We start from the raw sequence: 12,770 nt of genomic DNA on the forward strand, positions 1-12,770 counted from the left end.
CCGTTTGCAACAGTGGGTGCTCCACCTGTCAAAGACCCCCAAGGTCTGCACGTCCTTGGTGATGGCACGCCAAATACCCTTTTTCTGATGGGCGCTGACCTGCAGAAAAAGATACAAAGAAAAAGATATTAGTCATCCCATCCTGCCTGTTACACTCGTGGCCCACCATATCCCTCCCATCCCCTTAAGCACAGACATTGACCACCAGACATGCAGCACTCTGCCCAGGACCCCTCAGCCACCCGCCTCTTACACAAGGCTTACACACACACAACACTCCATGCATTCATGGCCCATGCATTGTGCTCACAGTTTACTCACACTTGGTCTGGAGGACCATAAAGTAAATGGCACTGGGGTAGGACCACATTCTCCAGTCTCTCCAACTCCTCTGAGGTGAAGGCAGGGGCCCTTTCCCCAGACACTCGAGCCATGGTCGCTTCCAGACGCAGGTCACAGCAGCACACATCACCACAAAAATCACCCCACACACCCTCACACACACCACACACACTACACCCATGACACCCCAGATTCTCTGAGGAGGAGCTAAGGGGCATGGTAGAGGAAATCATCTGGGTAGAGCCACAGCTATTCGGATCACAGGTGCAGCAGATATCAATAGCCAGGAAGATGGAGCTATGGCGGAGAATCGTGGACAGGGTCAACGCCGTGGGACAGCACCCCAGAACTAGGGATGACATCAGGAAGAGGTGAAACGACCTACAGGGGAAGGTACGTTCCATTGCAGCAAGACACCAGCTCGCTATCCAGAGGACTAGCAGTGAACCCCCACCTCCTCCCCCACAACTCACAGTATGGGTGGAGCAAGTCTTAGCAACACTGTATCTTGAGGGACTGGCCGGAGTTAGAGGAGGACTCTCTAATATTATCACCCCCCTACCTGCATGCCATCACATACCCTCACCATCACTCCACTCCACTAGGAGGGTGGCCTGGCTTATAGTGGGCACCTGATGGTACTTAAACCTTGTGCCAGGTCCAGTTATCCCTTATTAGTAGATTAGAAGTGTTCTAGCAGCTTAGGCTAATAGAGGTAGCTATAGCTAAGCAGCTTAGGCTGAACTAGGAGACATGCAAAGCTCCTACTATGCCACTTATATCACATAGCACTATATCATTAAAAAGCACAATACTCAGATTTACTAAAATAAAGGTACTTTATTTTAGTGACAATATGCCAAAAGTATCTCAGCGGATATACTCCCTTAGGAGGTAAGTAAAATACACAAAATATGCACACAAACCAAAATCAGGTAAGTAAACAGTTAGAAAAGTAGTGCAAACACTGTAGAACACAATAGAATGCAATAGGAGACAATAGGCCTAGGGGCAACACAAACCATATACTCCAAAAGTGGAATGCGAACCGCAAATGGACCCCAGGCCTAGTGTAGTGTGTAGAGGGTCACTGGGAGTGTAAGAAAACACTAAGGGCCTGATTACAACTTTGGAGGAGGTGTTAAACCGTCCCAAAAGTGACGGTAAAGTGACGGATATACCACCAGCCGTATTACGAGTCCATTATATACTATGGAACTCGTAATACGGCTGGTGGTATATCCGTCACATTTGGGACGGATTAACACCTCCTCCAAAGTTGTAATCAGGCCCTAAGGGTGTCGAAGATACCCCACCCAAGACCCTGAAAAGTAGGAGTAAAGTTACCCTACTACCCCAGAAAGACAGTAAAGTCGAGATAGGGGATTCTGCAAAGACAACAACTGACTGTAAAGCACTGAAGACGGATTCCTGGACCTGAGGACCTGCAAAGGAAGGGGACTAAGGGGGTCATTCTGACCTCGGCGGTAAAAGGCTCTTACCGCTGGTCAGAAGTCCGCCATTCTACCACCGCGGCCGCGGTAAACCGCCACGGTCATTCTGACCCACAACTGCCAAACCGCCAAAAACCCGACATCCACGGAAGGCCGCCTCATCAGCGGTCAGCGATAAACTGGAGATGACCAAACCTCCACCGTCACGCCAACACAAACACGCCCATGCCATTACGACCCACGAATTCACGCGGCGGTCTTTCAACCGCGGTATTCCATTGGCGGTACACACCGCCGCGGTCAAAATACACACACCTTTACAAAACACAGCCACATTGGACAATTCGAAATACACACACCTGATACACATACACACACCACACCCACACATCCAATCAACTATAAAACACACACCCACATCACAGAGGAACACAACATCATCGCCCACACTACATCCACGCACAAAACACCACACACCACCACACACACCACACTCATCACCACAAACACCACCCCACACCACCCCATGGCACCCCAAAGACACCCCAGGTTCTCGGACCAAGAACTCAGGGTCATGGTGGAGGAAATAATTAGGGTAGAGCCCCAGCTATTCGGCACACAGGTGCAGCACACCACAATAGCCAGGAAGGCGGAGCTATGGCAAAGGATCGTCGACAGGGTCAACGCTGTGGGACAGCATCCCAGAAACTGGGAAGACATCCGAAAGCGCTGGAACGACCTACGGGGGAAGGTGCGGTCGATGGTGTCAAGACACAACATCGCTGTGCAGAAGACTGGCGGCGGACCCCCACCAACTCCACCCGAATTCACAGCATGGGAGCAAGAGGTCTTGAACATCCTGCATCCTGAGGGCCTCGCTGGAGTAGGCGGAGGAATGGACTCTGGTAAGTCTAATCCCAACTACTTCACCCCCCCAACCACCAGCATGCCAACCCACACCCCCACCCTCAACCCCAACCCCCCAGCACACATCCTCCCTGCCAATGTCTCACCAGCACAACCACCCAGCACAACACCAATCCCTGAATGCCAACACAAACCATGGACACCCATCACCCAAGCATGACCACTGCACATACCCATCCCCCCCACAAACCACCCTCACAACTCCTCCCACAAGGGAATGCCAGCACTGGGGGACAAGGGCACCCACAAATCGCACGCCATGGCACACACAGAAGCAATAACCATACTCTTTTACCCCTGCAGGGCCCGAACGCCAACACACCGGCCAGGAGGGTCCAGATTTGTCCATCCCGCCCCCAGAACAGGCCCCCGGTGATGACAGCAGCTCTGTCGACCTAGAACCTGATGACCAGCCCTGACTATCGGGGACCTCTGGACAGTCGGTTCCCCACACACAGACACAGGCCACAGCAGACCCAACCCCCTCTGGGAATACCAGCACAGCTCCCACCCAGCGGGCCCATGCCTCTGTCTCCAGGACGCGTCAATCAGCGGTGTGTCCGCCACTACAGGGCACCCAGGCTGACCCACCACCCCAACAACAACAGGGACCTGGGGGCAGTGGTAGTGGGCACACCGTCCAGGGGACAGAGGCCCGGGGAAACAGGGGAACTGGGAGGGCTGCTGTGCGAGAGGGGGTTGACCGGCCCAGGGAACCCACTCTCCAAGAGGCCCTCACCACCATCATGGGAGCATACCACCGCTCCCAGGAGACAGTGGCGACGGTACTGGCCAGGTTCCAGGAGATCCAGGCACAGCAGGAGGAACGGTACATGGGGTTCAGAGACGAACTCAGGAACATCGGTACCGCAATGGGGACCATCGTCCTGGCCCTCAACCAGATAGTCACCACATTGCGGGACCATGTGGCACCCCAAAGGGCCCCTGTCACCAGCCCGGACGACGAACAGCCTACCACCTCCGCCGGCGCTAGTGGACAGGAGGCCCCAACACAACGACAGGCCACCAGAACCCCACCTCCTGCTGAAGATCAACCACCCCGCAAGCGGAACCTGAGATCACACAAGAAGACAGAGTAGGATGCCAAGACCCCCGCCAGCAAACGATACCCCCTGATGTCATCCCACTGTCCCACATTGTCACCCTGTCCAACCTTGAACTGCCCCTGCTCCATCCTTCCACAGGCATATGGGCAATGCACCTGTGCTACTGAGAACTGGACTCTGCCATGGACATTACTCCACCCCCACCCATCACCGTTTTACTATCATGGACCTATACGCAGCACTTAAAATAAATCACCAATTGCACTTCAAATGTCAGGAGTCTGCTTGTATTCTTTACGAATGTATTACACATAACGGTGCAATAATGTTCATTTACATTGTGATGACAACATACCAGTGTCAATAAGCATTAGTCCATGGGCAAACAAAGCAGAAGTCACGCTGTGGGTCATACAGCTCTGAAAAGGAAAGGGAAAGTCAAAAATCAGTGAAAAGGAACTGGGGGGAAACACAGAAAGTAGAGATGCAGGAGGCCAGAAGTAAATGTAAAATGGCGTGGGTGATTCTTACCTGTGTGCTACTGAAAATACTGCTGTATAACTGTGTCCCTGTTGTCCGTGTCGTCCCCGTCGTCTTCCTCCTCTTCACTCTCCACAGGCTCCACAGCTGCTACAACACCACCATCTGGACCATCCTCCTGCAGGAAAGGCACCTGGCGTCACAATGCAAGATTGTGAAGCATACAGCAGGCCACGATGATATGACACACCTTCTTTGGTGAGTACATGAGGGATCCCCCTGTCATATGCAGGCACCTAAACCTGGCCTTCAGGACCCCGAAGGTCCGTTCTATAATCCTCCTAGTTCGCCCATGTGCCTCATTGTACCGTTCCTCTGCCCTGGTCCGGGGATTCCTCACTGGGGTCAATAGCCAAGGCAGGTTGGGGTAACCAGAGTCACCTATTAGCCACACACAGTGTCTCTGTAGCTGTTCCATCACATAAGGGATGCTGCTATTTCGCATGACATACGCGTCATGCACTGACCCCGGGAACTTGGCATTTAGATGGGAGATGTACTGGTCAGCCAAACAGACCACCTGGACATTCATCGAATGGTAATTTTTTCTATTTCTGTACACCTGCTCATTGTCTTTTGGGGGTACTAAAGCCACATGGATCCCATCAATGGCACCAATGATGTTGGGGATATGTCCAAGGGCATAGAAATCACCCTTCACATTGGCCAAATCACCCTCCTCAGGGAAAACAATGTATCTCCGCATGTATTTCATCAGGGCAGACAACACTCTGGAAAAAAACTTAGAAAACATAGGCTGAGACATCCCTGATGACATGGCCACTGTTGTCTGAAAAGACCCACTTGCCAAAAAATGGAGTACTGACAGAACCTGCACCAGAGGGGGAATCCCTGTGGGTTGGTGGATGGGGGACATCAGGTCTGGCTCCAGCTGGGCACACAGTTCATGTATAGTGGCTCGGTCAAGTCGGTATCGAAGTATAATATGTCGTTCTACCATTGTCGACAGGTCCACCAGCGGTCGGTACACGGGAGGATTCATCCTTCTCCTCGCAAGTCCCAGAGGACGGTGCCTAGGAAGGACGACATGGAGCACAGAGTCAAGCAACCCACAGGTTTGTTCACACAGCTTGCACAGTACACGAATCGCTATGCATTGAAAGGCTTGTATGAGTGGCAATGCAAGGCCTAGGCCTGTGTGACGCAGTAGCAATTAAGCCATGTGGGCCCTTGTAATGGCGGCTGCTTGACCTGAGAAGTGTGACAGTGGGATGTGAGGTCAACGCGCTGGCGTGGCACACCGTGGGGGTAGGCGGTCGAAGACCGCGGCGCAAAGCAGCATTGGTTAACATTGCACCCTATGGGTCTCAGGAGCCAATGACGATGTGCGCCGGCGGTCGCGGTACGCACCGCGCGGTACGCACCGCCGCGGGCGTGACCGCCATTTTCTATCTGCTTAACCACTCGAGACCTGACCATCCACAGGAGAGGACCTATACTGCAAGCGCTGCTGTGACCTCGGTCTGGAAGAGACAATGGCTGTTGCGACTGGGGAAAGGGCCCCTGCCTTCACTTCAGAAGAGTTGGAGAAACTTGTGGATGGGGTCCTGCCCCAGTATGCGCTACTCTACGGTCCTCCAGACCAACAGGTAAGTACACTGGGTGCACGTTGAATGGGCTATGCCTGGGTTGTGTATGGTGGATGTAAGATGGTGGGGTGGGGAGTGAATGAGGAGTGCAAGGCACGACAGATGAGAGCATGTGCCACATGGCAGGGTTGGGAAGAGGGGGGCAATCACATCTAACATGCAGAAAAATGTTGAAATTTCCTTTCCCACCCTGTACATGTCAAATAGGTCAGCGCCCATCAGAAAGTCGACATTTGGCGTGCCATCGCCAAGGAAGTCCGGGACCTGGGGGTCCACAACAGACGGGGCACCCACTGCCGAAAGAGGTGGGAGGACATCCGCCGCGGGACCAGGAAGACCGCCGAGTCACTGCTGGGGATGGCCTCCCAACGTAGGAGGGGTGCCAGTCGTACCTTGACCCCCCTGATGTCCCGGATCCTGGCGGTGGCCTACCCCATTTGGATGGGCGCGTGAGGACATCACAGCAGACACAAGGGGGTGAGTACCAGCACATTCTGCTATCTTTACACGCAGTGGAGGCGTCTGGGTGGGAGAGGAGAGCTGTGGGTGACATTAGGCTAGGGCGCTTTCTGTTGTGTAGTCCCCTCCTTTAGGCATGGCCCTGTGCCCCCGCCCCCCACCTCTGTAGGGTGCCAAATACAGCAATCCATGGTCCAGCATCACCCATGTGCGCATTTGTTGTCCATAGACCTGTTGGCCTAGTCACAAGTACTGAGTAGTGTACCCCGATTGCGCGGCGTAGTGCATGAGGCTCCTGTGTCTGTCCTCTCCGCCAACGGTGTTGACAATGCATGCACTCAACCTGTTTTTATTTCTCCCCCCACCCTTTTTCTTTATCTTCTTGTGCATGTGTGCATTAGCATCATCAGGCGGAGGAGAATTGGCATCGGAGCACTAGGGAGCTGCAACTCACAAGGCCCCGGTGGGCCATGGTACAGACACCGAGGTCACCAGTGATACGGAGGGCGAGGGGAGCACCACAACGGGGACCCGTGGTGACACCAGCGACACCGACACGTCCTCGGAAGGGAGCTCCCTAGCGGTGGCGGCAACATCCGGGCCCCCCGCCTCTACAGGTACAGCCGCCACCCAGCACACCAGCTCCGCCCTTCCAGCAGCCCCTCAGCCTTCGCTCCGTGCCCGCTCGCCCAAGAAGGCGGGCATCTCCTTCGCCCCAGGCACCTCAGGCCCTGCCCATGTTACCCCTGCTGACCTCCTATAGACCATCATTGTTGGGCAGTCTACCCTTTTGAATGCCATCCAGGGGGTAGAGAGGGAGGTGCATCAGAGCAATGCATACCTGGAGGGCATTCATTCGGGTCAGGCTGCCCATCAACGATCGTTCAATGCTCTGGCCTCAGCACTGACGGCAGCCATTGTCCCTGTTTCCAGCCTCCCTCTTCTAACTGCCTCCACCCTGTCTCTGTCTCCTGTTCCTCAGCCTATCCCATCCACACCATCAGACCAGCCTGCACACAACTCAACACCCAAGGGCAGCTCATCCAGACATAAGCACCACAGATCACACAAGCATTCACCCAAGCAACACCCAGATGCAGACATGCCAACAGTCAATACCACCCCTGTGTCCCCCTCCTCCTCGTCTCCCTCCTCCCTCCCTGTGACGTCTCCACTCACACCTGCATGCACACCACCATCAGCCAGTACTTCCATCACCAGCACACCCTCCAGTACAGTCAGCACACGTGCAGTCACCACCCCCACTGCCATTTACACGTCCCCTGTGTCCTCTCCCACTGTGTCTGTCACCCCCTCTTCCAAGACACACAAACGCAGGCAGCCACCCACCCAACAGCCAACCACCTCACGACAGCCTACGTCACAAGCACCTGCACCCAAAGACAGCACACCTGACTCTCCTACAACCACATCCTCTTCCTCCACTCCCATACCCACTACACCTACCCTTTACATTGGTCCTAAAAAACTTTACCTCTCCAAACTTAACCTCTTTGCCCCACCTGACCCACCCCCTCCATCTGCTAAGAGTCCCAAGAGCACCTCAGCCACCACCAGCCCTGCTTCAAGTGTCACCATTGTGCACGGGTTTTGGAGTCCACCCTTTCCCAGCACTGATACATCGGCCAGCAGCAAGGGGACAGCCAGCACCCCCCCTGGAAAGAGGACCCGTAAAATCAAGGGCCGCCGCGAGAAGACTGACACGGCTGCCCCCAAGGAGCAAAGTCCTGGGCTGTCACCTGCCACAACATCCAGGGGAGGCAAGGGCCAGAGAGCCTCATCGAAGGAGGGCAAGGGCAGCAGGGCGGAGAAGTCAGCCAGCAGGGGCGCGGACCAGGAGGGCCCCACAAGCCCCATCCCGGGTGTGAGGGAGGACACCCACGGGCCCAGGACTCCGTCACAGAAGGGTCCAGCAACTGCACGGTCGGAGGGCGACTAAGCAGGGAGTCCTGGCCAGGTCTGGCTCCCTTGAATGACTGGACAAGCACCGCTGAAGAGGGCCCCCTCCGTGCAGAAAGGCACCGCTGAAGAGGGCCCCGCCGTGCAGAAAGGCACCGCTGAAGAGGGCCCGCCGTGCAGAAAGGCACCGCTGAAGAGGGCCCCGCCGTGCAGAAAGACACCGCTGAAGAGGGCCCCGCCGTGCAGAAAGGCACCGCTGAAGAGGGCCCCGCCGTGCAGAAAGGCACCGCTGAAGAGGGACCCGCCGTGCAGATAGACACCGCTGAAGAGGGCCAGGGCCCCGCCGTGCAGAAAGACACCGCTGAAGAGGGCCCCGCCGTGCAGAAAGGCACCGCTGAAGAGGGCCCCGCCGTGCAGAAAGGCACCGCTGAAGAGGGCCCCGCAGTGCAGATAGACACCGCTGAAGAGGTCCCCGCCGTGCAGAAAGGCACTGCTGAAGAGGGCCCCGCCGTGCAGAAAGGCACCGCTGAAGAGGTCCCCGCCGTGCAGAAAGACACCGGTGAAGAGGGCCCCACCTTGCAGAAAGGCACCGCTGAAGAGGGCCCCGCCGTGTAGAAAGACACCGCTGAAGAAGGCCCCGCCGTGCAGAAAGGCACCGCTGAAGAGGGCCCCGCCGTGCAGAAAGACACCGCTGAAGAGGGCCCCGCCGTGCAGAAAGGCACCGCTGAAGAGGGCCCCGCCGTGCAGAAAGACACCACTGAAGAGGGCCCGCCGTGCAGAAAGGCACCGCTGAAGAGGGCCCCGCCGTGCAGAAAGGCACCGCTGAAGAGGGCCCCGCCGTGCAGATAGACACCGCTGAAGAGGGCCCCGCCGTGCAGAAAGGCACCGCTGAAGAGGGCCCGCCGTGCAGATAGACACCGCTGAAGAGGGCCCCGCCGTGCAGAAAGGCACCGCTGAAGAGGGCCCCGCCGTGCAGAAAGACACCGCTGAAGAGGGCCCCGCCGTGCAGAAAGGCACCGCTGAAGAGGGCCCCGCCGTGCAGAAAGACACCGCTGAAGAGGGCCCCGCCGTGCAGAAAGGCACCGCTCCGCTGGACCCTTCCTGTCAAGCACCGCTCCGCTGGGCCCCGCTGTCTCAAGCACCGCTCCGCTGGGCCCTTCCTGTCAGGCACCGCTCAGCTGGGCCCCGCCGTCTCCAGCACCGCTCCGCTGGGCCCTTCCTGTCAAGCACCGCTCCGCTGGGCCCTTCATGTCAAGCACCGCTCCGCTGGGCCCTTCCTGTCAAGCACCGCACCGCTGGGCCCCGCCGTCTCAAGCACCGCTCCGCTGGGCCCCGCCGTCTCAAGTACCGCTCCGCTGGGCCCTTCCTGTCAAGCACCTCTCCGCTGGGCCCCGCCGTCTCAAGCACCGCTCAGCTGGGCCCTGCCGTCTCAAGCACCGCTCTGCTGGGCCCTTCCTGTCAGGCACCGGTCCGCTGGGCCCCGCCGTCTCAAGCACCGCTCCGCTGGGCCCTTCCTGTCAAGCACCGCTGGCCCATTGACAGTGCCGGTTCTGTGTCGAGCTAGTGTTCACGCTGCACTCGGGGCACCCTGCCTCCTACATTACCTGTGGAGTCTGTGATCCACCTGATGGCCTGTGTCTCTGCACTCCCCAGGATGGCACAGTGGGCAGACCACCCACTGTAGAGACTTGTGAGACTGTGGCTTTGCACTCCCCAGGATGGCACAATGGGCATGGTGGACCCTTCGTGGATCTGGCGTCGTGGACTCATGTGGCTGAGGTGCCCCCCCTTCCCTTCCCCCTGAGGTGCCTGTAGTTTTGAAATCTGATGCCCCAGCAGTGTTCTCTCCAACGGACTCAGGTTTCCTGTGTGGGCTTTGCCCATGTGTTGATACACTTTGGCCCACGGACAGTGGAAATTTAAGTGACTGTGCAGGACTTATTGCCTATGTTTATCGGTTTCGCAATGTTCTTACTTGATTTTTTACAATTCATATTGCTATTTTACCATGACTTCAAAGAACCTCTTTTATACATAAATGTTGTTTCTCACTTTAATTATGTCTTTGCATTATTCCGGGGGGTTTGGGTGGTGTCACTGTGACTTGGTGCTCTGCATTGGTGTGTAGATAGTTGGGGGGGGGGTCGCATATGTGTGTGCCCGTAAGCTTTCCTCCTCCCCCCTCCCCTGTGTCGTAGGTGCAGTACTCACCGTTGTTGTCTGCGCCGGCATTCGTACTCGTGGTAGATGAGCAGGTAGACAATAGCTGGTAGGATGTTTAATTCGGGTTCCATGCTGTTCTCCGTCCTCGTGGAGTGTGTATAGGTGAGCGTTTTCCCATTCGTAGTCTGTTTCCACCGTGTTTTTATCGGCGGGGCTCCCGCCCCGGAAAAGGTGGCGGATTGGTGAGTTGTGATAGGGTGGGCGGTACATTGTCTGCCGCCTGCCTGTTGGCGGTGACCGCCGCGCTGTTTGTCTGTCCCGCCGTGGCGGTCGGAGTGTTAAAGTGGCAGCCTGTGTTGGCGGTTCCCGCCAGGGTCAGAGTACCTTTTTTTTGACCGCCTGCCTGTTGGCGGGTTGGCCGCCGCTTTATCACCGACCGCCAGGGTTGGAATGACCCCCTAAGTTCCCTAAACCCCGGATGAAGGTGCAAAAGGTCTGCCTCTGGGTGGAAGAAGCTGAAGATTCTGCAATAACGGAAGGTACCAGGAACTTCTCCTTTGGTCAGAAGATGTCCCATGGTGTGCCGGAGGATGCAGAGTTGTTTCCACGAAGAAAGACCACAAACAAGCCTTGCTAGCTGCAAGAGTCACGGTTGAAGATAATGGGGGCTGCCCGGGCCCAGAAAGGACCAGGAGGTTGCCCCTTGGAGGAGGAGACAGAGGGGGCGCTCAGCAACAGAGAGAGCTCATGCAGAATCAGTCAGCACCCGCAGAAGCACTTGAACAGGTGTTCAAGAAATCTGAGCATGACGATTGTCCAAACATAACAAAAGAGGGTCCCACGAAGTCGGAGGTCAACTCAGTAAGTTGAACAATGCAGGACGGAGTGCTGGGGACCTGGGCTGTGCTGTGCACGAAGGAAGTCTTGCAAAAGTCACAGAAGCCCTAGCAGCTTCAGATCACACAGTACACTGGTTTACTGTCTGGCGTGGGGAGGACTTACCTCCACCAAATTAGGACAGAAGGACCACTGGACTGGCGGGGTCACTTGGATCTAGCTCCTGTGTTCCAGGGACCATGCTCGTGAACATGAGAGGGGACCCAGAGGACTGGTGATGCAGACGTTTGGTGTCTGCGGTAGCAGGGGGAAGATTCCATCGACCGACATGAGATTTCTTCTTGGCTTCCAGTGCGGGGTGAAGGCAGGCAGCCCTCAGAGCATGCACCACCAGGAAACAGTCGAGAAAGCTGGCAGGATTAGGCGCTACAATGTTGCTGGTAGTCTTCTTGCTACTTTGTTGCAGTTTTGCAGGCATCCTGGAGCAGTCAGCGGTCTGTCCTTGGCAGAAGTCAAAGAGAGAGATGCAGAGGAACTCTAGTGAGCTCTTACATTCGTTATCTGAAGAGGAACCCACAGGAGAGACCCTAAATAACCCTCAGAGGAGTATTGGCTACCTAACCAGGTAAGAGCCTATCAGAAGGGGTCTCTGACATCACCTGCTGGAACTGGCCACTCAGAGGTCTCCACTGTGCCCTCACACCTCTGCATTCAAGATGGCAGAGGTCTGGGACACACTGGAGGACCTCTGGGCAGCACCCCTGGTGTGGTGATGGACAGGGGAGTGGTCACTCCCTTTCCTTTGTCCAGTTTTGTGCCAGAGCAGGGGCTGTTGGCTCCCTGAACCGGTGTAGACTGGCTTATGCAAGGAGGGCACCATCTGTGTCCTTCAAAGCATTTCAAGAGGCTGGGGGAGGTTAATCCTCCCCAGCCCTTAACACCTATTTCCAAAGGGAGAGGGTGTAACACCCTCTCTCAAAGGAAATCCTTTGTTCTGCCTTCCAGGGACTGGGCTGCCCAGACCCCAGGAGGTGAGAAACCTGTCTGAGGGTTGGCAGCAGCGGTCGCTGCAGAGAAAACCCCAGAAAGCTGGTTTATCAGTACCATGCTGGAGCCCCGAGGATGCATGGGATTGGTACCCCAATACCAGATTTGGCTTGGCGGGACAATTCCATGATTTTAGACCTGTTACATGTTAGGGGTTGACCTAAATGTAGTTCACGCATGTAATGGTGTCCCTGCACTCACAAAGTGTGGGGAAATTGCCGTGGACAATGTGGGGGCACCTTGGCTAGTGCCAGTGTGCCCTCACACTTAGTAACTTTGCACCTAACCTTCACTAAGTGAGGGTTAGACATATAGGTGACTTATAAGTTACTTAAGTGCAGTGTAAAATGGCTGTGAAATAACGTGGACGTTATTTCACTCAGGCTGCATTGGCAGCCCTGTGT

This window comes from Pleurodeles waltl, chromosome 2_2 (genome assembly GCF_031143425.1).
Source record: "Pleurodeles waltl isolate 20211129_DDA chromosome 2_2, aPleWal1.hap1.20221129, whole genome shotgun sequence".
NCBI classification, from domain to species: domain Eukaryota; kingdom Metazoa; phylum Chordata; class Amphibia; order Caudata; family Salamandridae; genus Pleurodeles; species Pleurodeles waltl.